This window comes from Oncorhynchus kisutch, unplaced genomic scaffold (assembly GCF_002021735.2).
Source record: "Oncorhynchus kisutch isolate 150728-3 unplaced genomic scaffold, Okis_V2 scaffold4006, whole genome shotgun sequence".
NCBI classification, from domain to species: Eukaryota; Metazoa; Chordata; class Actinopteri; order Salmoniformes; family Salmonidae; genus Oncorhynchus; species Oncorhynchus kisutch.
Window position 1 is genome coordinate 1 of NW_022265951.1, and position 17,500 is coordinate 17,500.

The window sequence follows — 17,500 nt, forward strand, 5'->3', positions numbered from 1 at the left end:
ACTGGGGTGACCAGGGGGAGCCAGACTGGGGTGACCAGGGGGAGCCAGACTGGGGTGACCACGGGGAGCCAGACTGGGGTGACCAGGGGGAGCCAGACTGGGGTGACCACGGGGAGCCAGACTAGGGTGACCAGGGGGAGCCAGACTGGGGTGACCAGGGGGAGCCAGACTGGGGTGACCACGGGGAGCCAGCCTGGGGTGACCAGGGGGAGCCAGACTGGGGTGACCAGGGGGAGCCAGACTGGGGTGACCAGGGGAGCCAGACTGGGGTGACCAGGGGGAGCCAGACTGGGGTGACCAGGGGGAGCCAGACTGGGGTGACCAGGGGGAGCCAGACTGGGGTGACCAGGGGAGCCAGACTGGGGTGACCAGGGGGAGCCAGACTGGGGTGACCAGGGGGAGCCAGACTGGGGTGACCAGGGGGAGCCAGACTGGGGTGACCAGGGGGAGCCAGACTGGGGTGACCAGGGGGAGCCAGACTGGGGTGACCAGGGGAGCCAGACTGGGGTGACCAGGGGGAGCCAGACTGGGGTGACCACGGGGGAGCCAGACTGGGGTGACCACGGGGAGCCAGACTGGGGTGACCACGGGGAGCCAGACTGGGGTGACCAGGGGGGAGCCAGACTGGGGTGACCACGGGGGAGCCAGACTGGGGTGACCAGGGGGAGCCAGACTGGGGTGACCAGGGGGAGCCAGACTGGGGTGACCAGGGGGAGCCAGACTGGGGTGACCACGGGGAGCCAGCCTGGGGTGACCAGGGGGAGCCAGACTGGGGTGACCAGGGGGAGCCAGACTGGGGTGACCAGGGGGAGCCAGACTGGGGTGACCACGGGGAGCCAGACTGGGGTGACCAGGGGGAGCCAGACTGGGGTGACCAGGGGGAGCCAGACTGGGGTGACCACGGGGGAGCCAACTGGGGTGACCACGGGGAGCCAAGACTGGGGTGACCACGGGGAGCCCAGCCTGGGGTGACCAGGGGGAGCCAGACTAGGGTGACCAGGGGGAGCCAGACTGGGGTGACCACGGGGAGCCAGACTGGGGTGACCAGGGGAGCCAGACTGGGGTGACCAGGGAAGCCAGACTGGGGTGACCACGGGGAGCCAGCCTGGGGTGACCAGGGGGAGCCAGACTGGGGTGACCACGGGGAGCCAGACTGGGGTGACCACGGGGAGCCAGACTGGGGTGACCAGGGGGAGCCAGACTGGGGTGACCAGGGGGAGCCAGACTGGGGTGACCAGGGGGAGCCAGACTGGGGTGACCAGGGGGAGCCAGACTGGGGTGACCAGGGGAGCCAGACTGGGGTGACCACGGGGAGCCAGCCTGGGGTGACCAGGGGGAGCCAGACTAGGGGTGACCAGGGGGAGCCAGACTGGGGTGACCAGGGGGGAGCCAGACTGGGGTGACCAGGGGGAGCCAGACTGGGGTGACCACGGGGAGCCAGCCTGGGGTGACCAGGAGGGGGAGCCAGACTAGGGTGACCAGGGGGAGCCAGACGGGACCAGGGTGACCGGGGCCGGAGGAGCCAGACTGGGGTGACCAGGGGAGCCAGACTGGGGTGACCAGGGGGAGCCAGACTGGGGTGACCAGGGGGAGCCAGACTGGGGTGACCAGGGGAGCCAGACTGGGGTGACCAGGGGGAGCCAGACCTGGGGTGACCAGGGGAGCCAGACTGGGGTGACAAGGGGAGCCAGACTGGGGTGACCAGGGGGAGCCAGACTGGGGTGAACCAGGGGAGCCAGACTGGGGTGACCAGGGGGAGCCAGACTGGGGTGACCAAGGGGAGCCAGACTGGGGTGACCAGGGGAGCCAGACTGGGGTGACCAGGGGGAGCCAGACTGGGGTGACAGGGGAGCCAGACTGGGGTGACCAGGGGAGCCAGACTGGGGTGACCAGGGGGAGCCAGACTGGGGTGACCAGGGGGAGCCAGACTGGGGTGACCAGGGGGAGCCAGACTGGGGGTGACCAGGGGAGCCAGACTGGGGTGACCAGGGGGAGCCAGACTGGGGTGACCAGGGGGAGCCAGACTGGGGTGACCAAGGGGGAGCCAGACTGGGGTGACCAGGGGGAGCCAGACTGGGGTGACCAGGGGGGAGCCAGACTGGGGTGACCAGGGGACCAGACTGGGGTGACCCAGACTGGGGTGACCAGGGGGAGCCAGACTGGGGTGACCAGGGGGAGCCAGACTGGGGTGACCAGGGGAGCCAGACTGGGGTGACCAGGGGAGCCAGACTGGGGTGACCAGGGGGAGCCAGACTGGGGTGACCAGGGGGAGCCAGACTGGGGTGACCAGGGGAGCCAGACTGGGGTGACCAGGGGGAGCCAGACTGGGGTGACCAGGGGGAGCCAGACTGGGTGACCAGGGGGAGCCAGACTGGGGTGACCACGGGGAGCCAGACTGGGGTGACCAGGGGGAGCCAGACTGGGGTGACCAGGGGGAGCCAGACTGGGGTGACCAGGGGGAGCCAGACTGGGGTGACCAGGGGGAGCCAGACTGGGGTGACCAGGGGGAGCCAGACTGGGGTGACCAGGGGGAGCCAGACTGGGGTGACCAGGGGGAGCCAGACTGGGGTGACCAGGGGGAGCCAGACTGGGGTGACCAGGGGGAGCCAGACTGGGGTGACCACGGGGAGCCAGACTGGGGTGACCAAGGGGAGCCAGACTGGGGTGACCACGGGGAGCCAGACTGGGGTGACCAGGGGGAGCCAGACTGGGGACCGGGAGCCAGACTGGGGTGACCAGGGGGAGCCAGACTGGGGTGACCAGGGGGAGCCAGACTGGGGTGACCAGGGGGAGCCAGACTGGGGTGACCAGGGGAGCCAGACTGGGGTGACCAGGGGAGCCAGACTGGGGTGACCAGGGGGAGCCAGACTGGGGTGACCAGGGGGAGCCAGACTGGGGTGACCACGGGGAGCCAGACTGGGGTGACCACGGGAGCCAGACTGGGGTGACCACGGGGAGCCAGACTGGGGTGACCAGGGGGAGCCAGACTGGGGTGACCACGGGAGCCAGACTGGGGTGACCACGGGAGCCAGACTGGGGTGACCAGGGGAGCCAGACTGGGGTGACCAGGGGGAGCCAGACTGGGGTGACCACGGGGAGCCAGACTGGGGTGACCAGGGGGAGCCAGACTGGGGTGACCAGGGGGAGCCAGACTGGGGTGACCACGGGGAGCCAGACTGGGGTGACCAGGGGGAGCCAGACTGGGGTGACCAGGGGGAGCCAGACTGGGGTGACCAGGGGGAAGCCAGACTGGGGTGCCCACGGGAGCCAGACTGGGGTGACCAGGGGGAGCCAGACTGGGGTGACCAGGGGGAGCCAGACTGGGGTGACCAGGGGGAGCCAGACTGGGGTGACCACGGGAGCCAGACTGGGGTGACCACGGGAGCCAGACTGGGGTGACCAGGGGGAGCCAGACTGGGGTTACCAGGGGGAGCCAGACTGGGGTGACCAGGGGGAGCCAGACTGGGGTGACCAGGGGGAGCCAGACTGGGGTGACCAGGGGGAGCCAGACTGGGGTGACCACGGGGAGCCAGACTGGGGTGACCAGGGGGAGCCAGACTGGGGTGACCAGGGGGAGCCAGACTGGGGTGACCAGGGGGATCCAGACTGGGGTGACCAGGGGGAGCCAGACTGGGGTGACCAGGGGGAGCCAGACTGGGGTGACCAGGGGGAGCCAGACTGGGGTGACCAGGGGAGCCAGACTGGGGTGACCAGGGGGAGCCAGACTGGGGTGACCAGGGGAGCCAGACTGGGGTGACCAGGGGGAGCCAGACTGGGGTGACCAGGGGAGCCAGACTGGGGTGACCAGGGGAATTAGACAGAATGTCAGGTTTATTAGCATGACAGGAGAATTAGACAGAATGTCAGGTTTATTAGCATGACAGGAGAAATAGACAGAATGTCAGGTTTATTGGCATGAAGGGAGAATTAGACAGAATGTCAGGTTTATTGGCATGACAGGAGAATTAGACAGAATGTCAGGTTTATTGGCATGACAGGAGAATTAGATAGAATGTCAGGTTTATTAGCATGACAGGAGAATTAGACAGAATGTCAGGTTTATTAGCATGACAGGAGAATTAGACAGAATGTCAGGTTTATGGACATGACAGGAGAATTAAACAGAATGTCAGGTTTATTAGCATGACAGGAGAATTAGACAGAATGTCAGGTTTATTAGCATGACAGGAGAATTAGACAGAATGTCAGGTTTATTGGCATGACAGGAGAATTAGACAGAATGTCAGGTTTATTAGCATGACAGGAGAAATAGACAGAATGTCAGGTTTATTAGCATGACAGGAGAATTAGACATAATGTCAGGTTTATTAGCATGACAGGAGAATTAGACAGAATGTCAGGTTTATTAGCATGACAGGAGAATTAGACAGAATGTCAGGTTATTAGCATGACAGGAGAATTAGACAGAATGTCAGGTTTATTAGCATGACAGGAGAATTAGACAGAATGTCAGGTTTATGGACATGACAGGAGAATTAAACAGAATGTCAGGTTTATTAGCATGACAGGAGAATTAGACAGAATGTCAGGTTTATTAGCATGACAGGAGAATTAGACAGAATGTCAGGTTTATTGGCATGACAGGAGAATTAGACAGAATGTCAGGTTTATTAGCATGACAGGAGAAATAGACAGAATGTCAGGTTTATTAGCATGACAGGAGAATTAGACATAATGTCAGGTTTATTAGCATGACAGGAGAATTAGACAGAATGTCAGGTTTATTAGCATGACAGGAGAATTAGACAGAATGTCAGGTTTATTAGCATGACAGGAGAATTAGACAGAATGTCAGGTTTATGGACATGACAGGAGAAATAGACAGAATGTCAGGTTTATTAGCATGACAGGAGAATTAGACAGAATGTCAGGTTTATTAGCATGACAGGAGAATTAGACAGAATGTCAGGTTTATTAGCATGACAGGAGAATTAGACAGAATGTCAGGTTTATTAGCATGACAGGAGAAATAGACAGAATGTCAGGTTTATTAGCATGACAGGAGAAATAGACAGAATGTCAGGTTTATTAGCATGACAGGAGAATTAGACAGAATGTCAGGTTTATTAGCATGACAGGAGAAATAGACAGAATGTCAGGTTTATTAGCATGACAGGAGAAATAGACAGAATGTCAGGTTTATGGACATGACAGGAGAAATGGACAGAATGTCAGGTTTATGGACATGACAGGAGAATTAGACAGAATGTCAGGTTTATTGGCATGACAGGAGAAATAGACAGAATGTCAGGTTTATTAGCATGACAGGAGAATTAGACAGAATGTCAGGTTTATTAGCATGACAGGAGAATTAGACAGAATGTCAGGTTTATTAGCATGACAGGAGAAATAGACAGAATGTCAGATTTATTAGCATGACAGGAGAATTAGACAGAATGTCAGGTTTATTAGCATGACAGGAGAAATAGACAGAATGTCAGGTTTATTAGCATGACAGGAGAATTAGACAGAATGTCAGGTTTATTGGCATGACAGGAGAATTAGACAGAATGTCAGGTTTATTAGCATGACAGGAGAAATAGACAGAATGTCAGGTTTATTAGCATGACAGGAGAATTAGACATAATGTCAGGTTTATTAGCATGACAGGAGAATTAGACAGAATGTCAGGTTTATTAGCATGACAGGAGAATTAGACAGAATGTCAGGTTTATTAGCATGACAGGAGAATTAGACAGAATGTCAGGTTTATGGACATGACAGGAGAAATAGACAGAATGTCAGGTTTATTAGCATGACAGGAGAATTAGACAGAATGTCAGGTTTATTAGCATGACAGGAGAATTAGACAGAATGTCAGGTTTATTAGCATGACAGGAGAATTAGACAGAATGTCAGGTTTATTAGCATGACAGGAGAAATAGACAGAATGTCAGGTTTATTAGCATGACAGGAGAAATAGACAGAATGTCAGGTTTATTAGCATGACAGGAGAATTAGACAGAATGTCAGGTTTATTAGCATGACAGGAGAAATAGACAGAATGTCAGGTTTATTTGCATGACAGGAGAAATAGACAGAATGTCAGGTTTATGGACATGACAGGAGAAATGGACAGAATGTCAGGTTTATGGACATGACAGGAGAATTAGACAGAATGTCAGGTTTATTGGCATGACAGGAGAAATAGACAGAATGTCAGGTTTATTAGCATGACAGGAGAATTAGACAGAATGTCAGGTTTATTAGCATGACAGGAGAATTAGACAGAATGTCAGGTTTATTAGCATGACAGGAGAAATAGACAGAATGTCAGGTTTATTAGCATGACAGGAGAATTAGACAGAATGTCAGGTTTATTAGCATGACAGGAGAAATAGACAGAATGTCAGGTTTATTAGCATGACAGGAGAAATAGACAGAATGTCATCTTTATGGACATGACAGGAGAATTAGACAGAATGTCAGGTTTATTGGCATGACAGGAGAAATAGACAGAATGTCAGGTTTATGGACATGACAGGAGAATTAGACAGAATGTCAGGTTTATGGACATGACAGGAGAAATAGACAGAATGTCAGGTTTATTAGCATGACAGGAGAAATAGACAGAATGTCAGGTTTATTAGCATGACAGGAGAATTAGACAGAATGTCAGGTTTATTAGCATGACAGGAGAATTAGACAGAATGTCAGGTTTATTAGCATGACAGGAGAATTAGACAGAATGTCAGGTTTATTAGCATGACAGGAGAAATAGACAGAATGTCAGGTTTATTAGCATGACAGGAGAAATAGACAGAATGTCAGGTTTATGGACATGACAGGAGAATTAGACAGAATGTCAGGTTTATTGGCATGACAGGAGAAATAGACAGAATGTCAGGTTTATGGACATGACAGGAGAAATAGACAGAATGTCAGGTTTATGGACATGACAGGAGAATTAGACAGAATGTCAGGTTTATGGACATGACAGGAGAAATAGACAGAATGTCAGGTTTATTAGCATGACAGGAGAATTAGACAGAATGTCAGGTTTATGGACATGACAGGAGAAATAGACAGAATGTCAGGTTTATTAGCATGACAGGAGAATTAGACAGAATGTCAGGTTTATTAGCATGACAGGAGAAATAGACAGAATGTCAGGTTTATTAGCATGACAGGAGAAATAGACAGAATGTCAGGTTTATTAGCATGACAGGAGAATTAGACAGAATGTCAGGTTTATTAGCATGACAGGAGAAATAGACAGAATGTCAGGTTTATTAGCATGACAGGAGAAATAGACAGAATGTCAGGTTTATGGACATGACAGGAGAATTAGACAGAATGTCAGGTTTATTGGCATGACAGGAGAAATAGACAGAATGTCAGGTTTATGGACATGACAGGAGAAATAGACAGAATGTCAGGTTTATGGACATGACAGGAGAATTAGACAGAATGTCAGGTTTATGGACATGACAGGAGAAATAGACAGAATGTCAGGTTTATTAGCATGACAGGAGAAATAGACAGAATGTCAGGTTTATTAGCATGACAGGAGAATTAGACAGAATGTCAGGTTTATTAGCATGACAGGAGAATTAGACAAAATGTCAGGTTTATTAGCATGACAGGAGAATTAGACAGAATGTCAGGTTTATTAGCATGACAGGAGAATTAGACAGAATGTCAGGTTTATTAGCATGACAGGAGAAATAGACAGAATGTCAGGTTTATTAGCATGACAGGAGAAATAGACAGAATGTCAGGTTTATGGACATGACAGGAGAATTAGACAGAATGTCAGGTTTATTGGCATGACAGGAGAAATAGACAGAATGTCAGGTTTATGGACATGACAGGAGAAATAGACAGAATGTCAGGTTTATGGACATGACAGGAGAATTAGACAGAATGTCAGGTTTATGGACATGACAGGAGAAATAGACAGAATGTCAGGTTTATTAGCATGATAGGAGAATTAGACAGAATGTCAGGTTTATGGACATGACAGGAGAAATAGACAGAATGTCAGGTTTATTAGCATGACAGGAGAATTAGACAGAATGTCAGGTTTATTAGCATGACAGGAGAAATAGACAGAATGTCAGGTTTATTAGCATGACAGGAGAAATAGACAGAATGTCAGGTTTATTAGCATGACAGGAGAATTAGACAGAATGTCAGGTTTATTAGCATGACAGGAGAAATAGACAGAATGTCAGGTTTATTAGCATGACAGGAGAAATAGACAGAATGTCAGGTTTATGGACATGACAGGAGAATTAGACAGAATGTCAGGTTTATTGGCATGACAGGAGAAATAGACAGAATGTCAGGTTTATGGACATGACAGGAGAAATAGACAGAATGTCAGGTTTATGGATATGACAGGAGAATTAGACAGAATGTCAGGTTTATGGACATGACAGGAGAAATAGACAGAATGTCAGGTTTATTAGCATGACAGGAGAAATAGACAGAATGTCAGGTTTATTAGCATGACAGGAGAATTAGACAGAATGTCAGGTTTATTAGCATGACAGGAGAATTAGACAGAATGTCAGGTTTATTAGCATGACAGGAGAAATAGACCGAATGTCAGGTTTATTAGCATGACAGGAGAATTAGACAGAATGTCAGGTTTATTAGCATGACAGGAGAATTAGACAGAATGTCAGGTTTATGGACATGACAGGAGAAATAGACAGAATGTCAGGTTTATGGACATGACAGGAGAATTAGACAGAATGTCAGGTTTATGGACATGACAGGAGAAATAGACAGAATGTCAGGTTTATTAGCATGACAGGAGAAATAGACAGAATGTCAGGTTTATTAGCATGACAGGAGAATTAGACAGAATGTCAGGTTTATTAGCATGACAGGAGAAATAGACAGAATGTCAGGTTTATTAGCATGACAGGAGAAATAGACAGAATGTCAGGTTTATTAGCACGACAGGAGAATTAGACAGAATGTCAGGTTTATTAGCATGACAGGAGAATTAGACAGAATATCAGGTTTATTAGCATGACAGGAGAATTAGACAGAATGTCAGGTTTATTAGCATGACAGGAGAAATAGACAGAATGTCAGGTTTATTAGCATGACAGGAGAAATAGACAGAATGTCAGGTTTATGGACATGACAGGAGAATTAGACAGAATGTCAGGTTTATTGGCATGACAGGAGAAATAGACAGAATGTCAGGTTTATGGACATGACAGGAGAATTAGACAGAATGTCAGGTTTATGGACATGACAGGAGAAATAGACAGAATGTCAGGTTTATTAGCATGACAGGAGAATTAGACAGAATGTCAGGTTTATGGACATGACAGGAGAAATAGACAGAATGTCAGGTTTATTAGCATGACAGGAGAATTAGACAGAATGTCAGGTTTATTAGCATGACAGGAGAAATAGACAGAATGTCAGGTTTATTAGCATGACAGGAGAAATAGACAGAATGTCAGGTTTATTAGCATGACAGGAGAATTAGACAGAATGTCAGGTTTATTAGCATGACAGGAGAAATAGACAGAATGTCAGGTTTATTAGCATGACAGGAGAAATAGACAGAATGTCAGGTTTATTAGCATGACAGGAGAAATAGACAGAATGTCAGGTTTATTAGCATGACAGGAGAATTAGACAGAATGTCAGGTTTATTAGCATGACAGGAGAAATAGACAGAATGTCAGGTTTATTAGCATGACAGGAGAAATAGACAGAATGTCAGGTTTATGGACATGACAGGAGAATTAGACAGAATGTCAGGTTTATTGGCATGACAGGAGAAATAGACAGAATGTCAGGTTTATGGACATGACAGGAGAAATAGACAGAATGTCAGGTTTATTAGCATGACAGGAGAAATAGACAGAATGTCAGGTTTATTAGCATGACAGGAGAATTAGACAGAATGTCAGGTTTATTAGCATGACAGGAGAATTAGACAGAATGTCAGGTTTATTAGCATGACAGGAGAATTAGACAGAATGTCAGGTTTATTAGCATGACAGGAGAATTAGACAGAATGTCAGGTTTATTAGCATGACAGGAGAGTGATGGAAAGAAAAGACCTCTAAGACAGTTACTTGAATAATTCAATGGATGTTTTGTTTACAAAGTTGATTGCTTTTTAATTCCACATTTTATTCACTCCCACTAAGGCCGTCTTGCCGTTCGCAATAGCCTGGGGACGTGGTTATGCTGCATTCCTAAATGGGAAGGTGGACATTTCCAGTAGTTCAAGTAGTAAATATGAGTTCTATGCATTCCCATGCAGAGGTCCCGGGTTCGAGCCAGGTATGGGCCAAACCGGAGTAAAGTGGTATTCCCTAGGCCAGCAGTGTGACGTCCTCCAAAGTGATGCCGTGACCCCGGATCTACAGTGTGACGACCCTCCCACTCTGTCTGCCGTATTCTGTCTTTGTTCTTGTTTCCTTATTAGGATGCCGGTGGGCGGAGTTGGGAGGGTCGTCAGCTTCATGGGAAACACCTGGGCCAGGTGTGTCCCAGGATAAATAGACCTCTTCCTGATTCATGGAGGAGACTCTCTCCATGCAGACACCTTTGTAGATTGTGTTGTGGTTCTTGGTGGCCTTTTGTTTGTTTGCTTTGGCACCTTTCAACACCCTGCATTATCACATTCATGCAAAACACTCACTTACACTACTGATTACTGATTACACACACCATTGTATATTTTCCTTAGTTGCTTTAGTTAATAAATATATATTTTGTTACTCCTTATCTCCACGTTGTCTCCCTTTGTTACGGGCTTTGAGCCGGTTCGTGACAACAGTGCAACGCCAGGGGTCGCTGTTCAGTAAGTTGGAGGGGTGAATGTAGCACTTGGAGTTTATTTTATATATTTTTTACAGGGACAGTGAACGTTAATCAACGTTTCAGTAGAAGTGCCCGTTTTAGCCAGACAGACACTTTTCAACCGCAGTCCCTGCGGGTAATAACCTAATAACAGCTAGGTTACTAAAACAATTACAATCCAGACAAACAATGAGCAGTGAGCACATGCAGAGCAAGATAGGACAGGCAACAGACAGACAGACAGACAGACAGACAGACAGACAGACAGGCAGGCAGGCAGGCAGACAGACAGACAGACAGATATGCGGACAGACAAACAGACAGACAGACAGATATGTGGACAGACAGACAGACAGACAGACAGACAGACAGACAGACAGACAGATATGCGGACAGACAGACAGACAGACAGACAGACAGACAGACAGATATGCGGACAGACAGACAGACAGGCAGGCAGACAGATATGTGGACAGACAGACAGATATGTGGACAGACAGACAGACAGATATGCAGACAGACAGACAGACAGACAGACAGACAGACAGACAGACAGACAGACAGACAGACAGACAGACAGGCAGGCAGGCAGGCAGACAGACAGACAGACAGATATGCGGACAGACAAACAGACAGACAGACAGATATGTGGACAGACAGACAGACAGACAGACAGACAGACAGACAGACAGACAGACAGACAGACAGACAGACAGATATGCGGACAGACAGACAGACAGACAGACAGACAGACAGACAGACAGACAGACAGACAGACAGATATGCGGACAGACAGACAGACAGGCAGGCAGACAGATATGTGGACAGACAGACAGACAGACAGATATGTGGACAGACAGACAGACAGATATGCAGACAGACAGACAGACAGACAGACAGATATGTGGACAGACAGACAGACAGATATGCGGACAGACAGACAGACAGATATGCGGACAGACAGACAGACAGATATGTGGACAGACAGACAGACAGACAGACAGACAGACAGACAGATATGCGGACAGACAGACAGACAGACAGACAGACAGACAGACAGACAGACAGACAGACAGACAGACAGATATGCGGACAGACAGACAGACAGATATGCGGACAGACGGACAGACAGATATGCGGACAGACAGACAGACAGACAGACATGCGGACAGACAGACAGACAGATATGCGGACAGACAGACAGACAGACAGACAGATATGCGGACAGACATACCGACAGACAGATATGCGGACAGACATACAGACAGACAGACAGATATGCGGACAGACAGACAGACAGATATGCGGACAGACATACCGACAGACAGACAGATATGCGGACAGACATACAGACAGACAGACAGATATGCGGACAGACAGACAGATATGTGGACAGACAGACAGACAGACAGACAGACAGATATGTGGACAGACAGACAGACAGATATGCGGACAGACAGACAGACAGACAGATATGCGGACAGACAGACAGACAGACAGATATGCGGACAGACAGACAGACAGACAGACAGATATGCGGACAGACAGACAGACAGATATGCGGACAGACAGACAGACAGACAGACAGACAGACAGACAGACAGATATGCGGACAGACAGACAGACAGATATGCGGACAGACAGACAGATATGCGGACAGACATACCGGCAGACAGACAGACAGACAGACAGACAGATATGCGGACAGACATACCGGCAGACAGACAGACAGATATGCGGACAGACATACCGGCAGACAGACAGACAGACAGATAGATATGCGGACAGACAGACAGACAGACAGACAGACAGACAGACAGATAGATATGCGGACAGACAGACAGATAGATATGCGGGCAGACAGACAGATAGATATGCGGACAGACAGACAGACAGACAGATAGATATGCGGACAGACAGACAGACAGACAGATAGATATGTGGACAGACAGACAGACAGACAGACAGACAGACAGACAGACAGACAGACAGACAGACAGACAGACAGACAGACAGACAGATAGATATGCGGACAGACAGACAGACAGACAGACAGACAGACAGACAGACAGACAGACAGACAGACAGACAGACAGATAGATATGCGGACAGACATACCGGCAGAGCAGTAGAACAACAAGTAAAAGCAACAAACACCTCACAAACTGAAAGCTACAAAACACAGCTAAGTTTTATTCCTGATCTGAAAATGTGTTTGGAGGCGCCGTATGGAGGGTGCCTCCAGAAACACACAGAGGCCAAATTGAGCTCTGAAGAGGCATTTTGACCGCTAGAGACGCTTGAGGGAGGATAGTTACATATGAACTCAGCAAAAAAAGAAACATCCCTTTTTCAGGACCCTGTCTTTCAAAGATCTTCATTGTAAAGGGTTTAAATACTGTTTCCCATGCTGCTTGTTCAATGACCTATAAATAATTATTGAACATGCACCTGTGGAACGTTCGTTAAGACACTAACAGCTTACAGATGGTAGGCAATTAAGGTCACAGTTATGAAAACTTGGGACACTAAAGAGGCCTTCTACTGACTCTGAAAAACACCAAAAGAAAGATGCCCAGGGTCCCTGCTCATCTGCGTGAACGTGCCTTAGGCATGCTGCAAGGAGGCATGAGCACTGCAGATGTGGCCAGGGTAATAAATTGCCATGTCCGTACTGTGAGACGCCTAAGACAGCGCTACAGGGTGACAGGACAGACAGCTGATTGTCCTCACAGTGGCAGACCACATGTACAACACCTGCACAGGATCAGTACATCCGAACATCACACCTGCGGGACAGGTACAGGATGGCAACAACAACTGCCCGAGTTACACCAGGAACGCACAATTCCTCCTTCAGTGCTCAGACTGTCCACAATAGGCTGAGAGAGGCTGGACTGAGGGCTTGTAGGCCTGTTGTCAGGCAGGTCCTCATCAGACATAACTGGAAACAACATCGCTAATGGGCCGAAACCACCATCGCTGGCTCATCCTGACATGACCCTCCAGCATGACAATGCCACCAGCCATACTGCTCGTTCTGTGCGTGATTTCCTGCAAGACAGGAATGTTAGTGTTCTGCCATGGCCAGCGAAGAGCCCGGATCTCAATCCCATTGACCACGTCTGGGACCTGTTGGATCGGAGGGTGAGGGCTAGGGCCATTCCCCCAAGAAATGTTGGGGAACTTGCAGGTGCCTTGTTGGAAGAGTGGGGTAACATCTCACAGCAAGAACTAGCAAATCTGGTGCATTTATTTTTCTCATTGTCTGTCATAATTGAAGTGTACCTATGATGAAAATTACAGGCCTCTCTCATCTTTCTAAGTGGGAGAACTTGCACAATCGGTGGCTGACTAAATACTTTTTTGCCCCACTGTATTTAGACAGTTAGACCAATGCGGTTTCTGCGTGATGATACATTTACATAACACTTGAACATTCTATGGCAGCCATGTTAGTTCCCCATTAACGTTACATGTGGAATATTTAAACAATGCAACCGAATGCCTAGAATTAGAAAAATATTCAACATTCTATGGCAGCCATGTTAGTTCCCCATTAACTTTACATGTGGAATATTTAAACAATGCAACCGAATGCCTAGAATTAGAAAAATATTCAACATTCTAAAAGTTGCCCAAACTCTCGAATGTCTCTGCAGTCGAAATGCGTTCGTCCATCCTGTATTCTATTCCTTCTACACCGCGTCATGGTGAAGTCAGATTATTCCATATAAGGAGGTGAGGTTTGGAGAATTGATCGGGCCACGTCAAGAAAAGCACCCATACGTTGCACTGAACTAGTGCAGAGTAGACTCTCCACAAGGATACAGAGACAGTAGGCTATCACCTGAACTATCATAAACCGTATTAAGAGATATCATTTACACTCCTGTTTATTACAATGGACTGCGCTTTTGAGCACTTGGATGCTGTTGGTTTTCTGGAGATTTGGCAACACTTTGATGCAGACGGTGAGAATTATTAATTTTATAACCTAACCATGCGAGCTATGGTTTCCTAACTTGATATATGTTATTTTTGTTGCAAAAAAAACCCATGTTATTTATGTCAAGAAAACGTTTAAAATGTATTCTAAAACGTATGAGAAGAGTATTTTAAATGTTGTTAATGTTTCTACAGATAATGGTTACATTGAGGGGAAGGAGTTGGATCACTTCTTCCGTCACATGTTGACGAAATTAAGTCCGAAGGTAAGTACATATCTTTTTCCCTCTTATCTTTTATCGATTTCATTAGCAACCTAATAACGCGCAACACATTTGAAGCGCAGCAGGTGCATTTTTGTCTATTTGCGAGTTACTGCCAGAAACTAGTGTGCCCCCTTATAAATGACGCATAACGTCATACATTATTATTATTATTATTATTATAAATATCCTCTTCTAAATATGTCTCACTGGTCCTCGGAAGTGTTATCGGAAGTTCCTCTATTACAGCCTACAATGTGTTAAAGGCACTTCCTCTTGTATAATGTGGTGTGCCACTGTTGCGTCTATGGGTAATTGCCAACAACATTTTAATTTTGTGCTAAAGTATTTACAGTCCATCAATGTGCATCTTGGTCTAGTTGAGTGAATACAACGATTCGATGGCGGGCTGCTGATGATTGAGAAGTAAATAGAACTATGGGTTGATACAGGAAAACAGCCGGTACGTTTCCCATGTAATTGTGCAGCAAAGGGCAACGTATCTTTAGTTACAGCTCTGTCCAAACAACGGCTCTATTCAACCTTTTACTATGTGTTTGTCTTTTTCCTGAGTGGGTTGAGCTGCTGTCCAGATGGGCTCAAGGATGACATTAGGATGCTACAGGCATCAGCAAACGCAATTATGGATATGTGTCCCAAATGGCACCCTATTCCCTATATAGTGCACTACTTTTGACCAGAGCCCTATGAAACCCTGTTCCCTATATAGTGCACTACTTTTGACCAAAGCCCTATGGAACCCTGTTCCCTATATAGTGCACTACTTTTGACCAAAGCCCTATGGAACCCTGTTCCCTATATAGTGCACCACTTTAGACCAGAGCCCTATGGAACCCTGTTCCCTATGTAGTGCACTACTTTAGACCAGAGCCCTATGGAACCCTGTTCCCTATGTAACAGTACAGCTTCCGTCCCTCTCCTCGTCCCAACCTGGGCTCGAACCAGGGACCCTCTGCACACATCAACCAGTCACTCACGAAGCATCGTTACCCATTGCTCCACAAAAGCCGCAGAGCAAGGGGAACAACTTACTTCTAGGTCTCAGAGCGAGTGACGTCACCGACTGAAACACTATTAGCGCGCACCACCGCTAACTAGCTAGCCATTTCACATCGGCCACACCCATATAGTGCACTACTTTTGACCAGAGCCCTATGGAACCCTGTTCCCTATATAGTGCACTACTTTTGACCAGAGCCCTATGGGGACCCTATTCCCTATATAGTACACTACTTTTGACCAGACCCCTATGGAACCCTGTTCCCTATATAGTGCACTACTTTTGACCAGAGTCAATTGGGCACTATAAATGGGATAGGGCGCCATTTGGGACATCTCGTTGATGTTCTGGCTACTCCACAGTGGGTGGTTAGAGAGAGGCCATGTTCAGCACTGAGAAGGGCTTCTGTGATGGTGATGTTGTTTTTATTGGCTCCTGCGGATGTGTAATAAAATATATCAATATTGTTGTGATGTTGTTCAAATACATTTGATCGGACCACCACATGGTAGTCTGAAGACCAATGACGTCTGTGCTCAGTTTTCATCTCATTGTCTGTCATATAAACAGGAAGTATTGATATTAAAGTCTGAAAGGACAAATCAGGAAAAGTTTTTGGTTTCCTAGAAGATTATAATCACTTGCCTCAACAAAAAAAATGTAAATGAGCTCTTTACATGCCGAAGGGAAATATATTTCCTGCCTTTCACTTACACATACGAGAGGAATCAGAAAGATCAATACTGGAATTCTTTATATTTTGGCTGTGATCATCAAAGACGTTCTCAGAGCTCAACTTGCCCGACCGCAATAAATGACATAATTTGTCTGTATTTCACTTTGCTTTCAGTCTTGCACTAAAGATCATCCTGTTCCTGCCCTTAAGACCATGGACACACGGCTTGGTCAATATGTTCACTTAAATTGGACGTCATTATGCTTAAGGTCAACAGCTGGTTAGGAACATAATACTATTGAGAACAGAATCATGTCCTCTGTGTTATTGGGAAGCTGCTGGCCCCTACATGTCTGGGACACGTCATTTATTGAGAACAGACTTATGTCCTCTGTGTTATTGGGAAGCTGCTGGCCCCTACATGTCTGGGAAATGTCATTTATTTGTGTTTGTTCCTGCTCTCACTGTATGTACACAGCTAATTAGTTACGAAGTGTATCTCTAGTGAAGTAATATTTGACATGCATATTATATATATACTTTATATACAACACGAAATAAGACTATGAAATGAATATGATCAAAGGCTATCAAACTGATCTCTGTCTCCATAAAGGGGATTTAGTACCACGCAAGAGACTATGGTTGAGTTACAGTAACAAGCTATCAAGAAAGGTATGAGAATGGAAAACTAAAGGAAAGTAGATTTAATTACATTGTTATACAAACGATTCACATAAGCTTAAATTACAAGGCATTATTATAGGCATGATGAGAGAGAGA

At 47.7% G+C, this 17,500-nt stretch overlaps 1 pseudogene; it reads left to right on the forward strand.

The window, feature by feature from the left end:
• Positions 1-14,563: 14,563 nt before the first annotated feature.
• Positions 14,564-17,500, forward strand: part of LOC109885475 (secretagogin-like) — a 24,026-nt pseudogene continuing 21,089 nt past the window's right edge.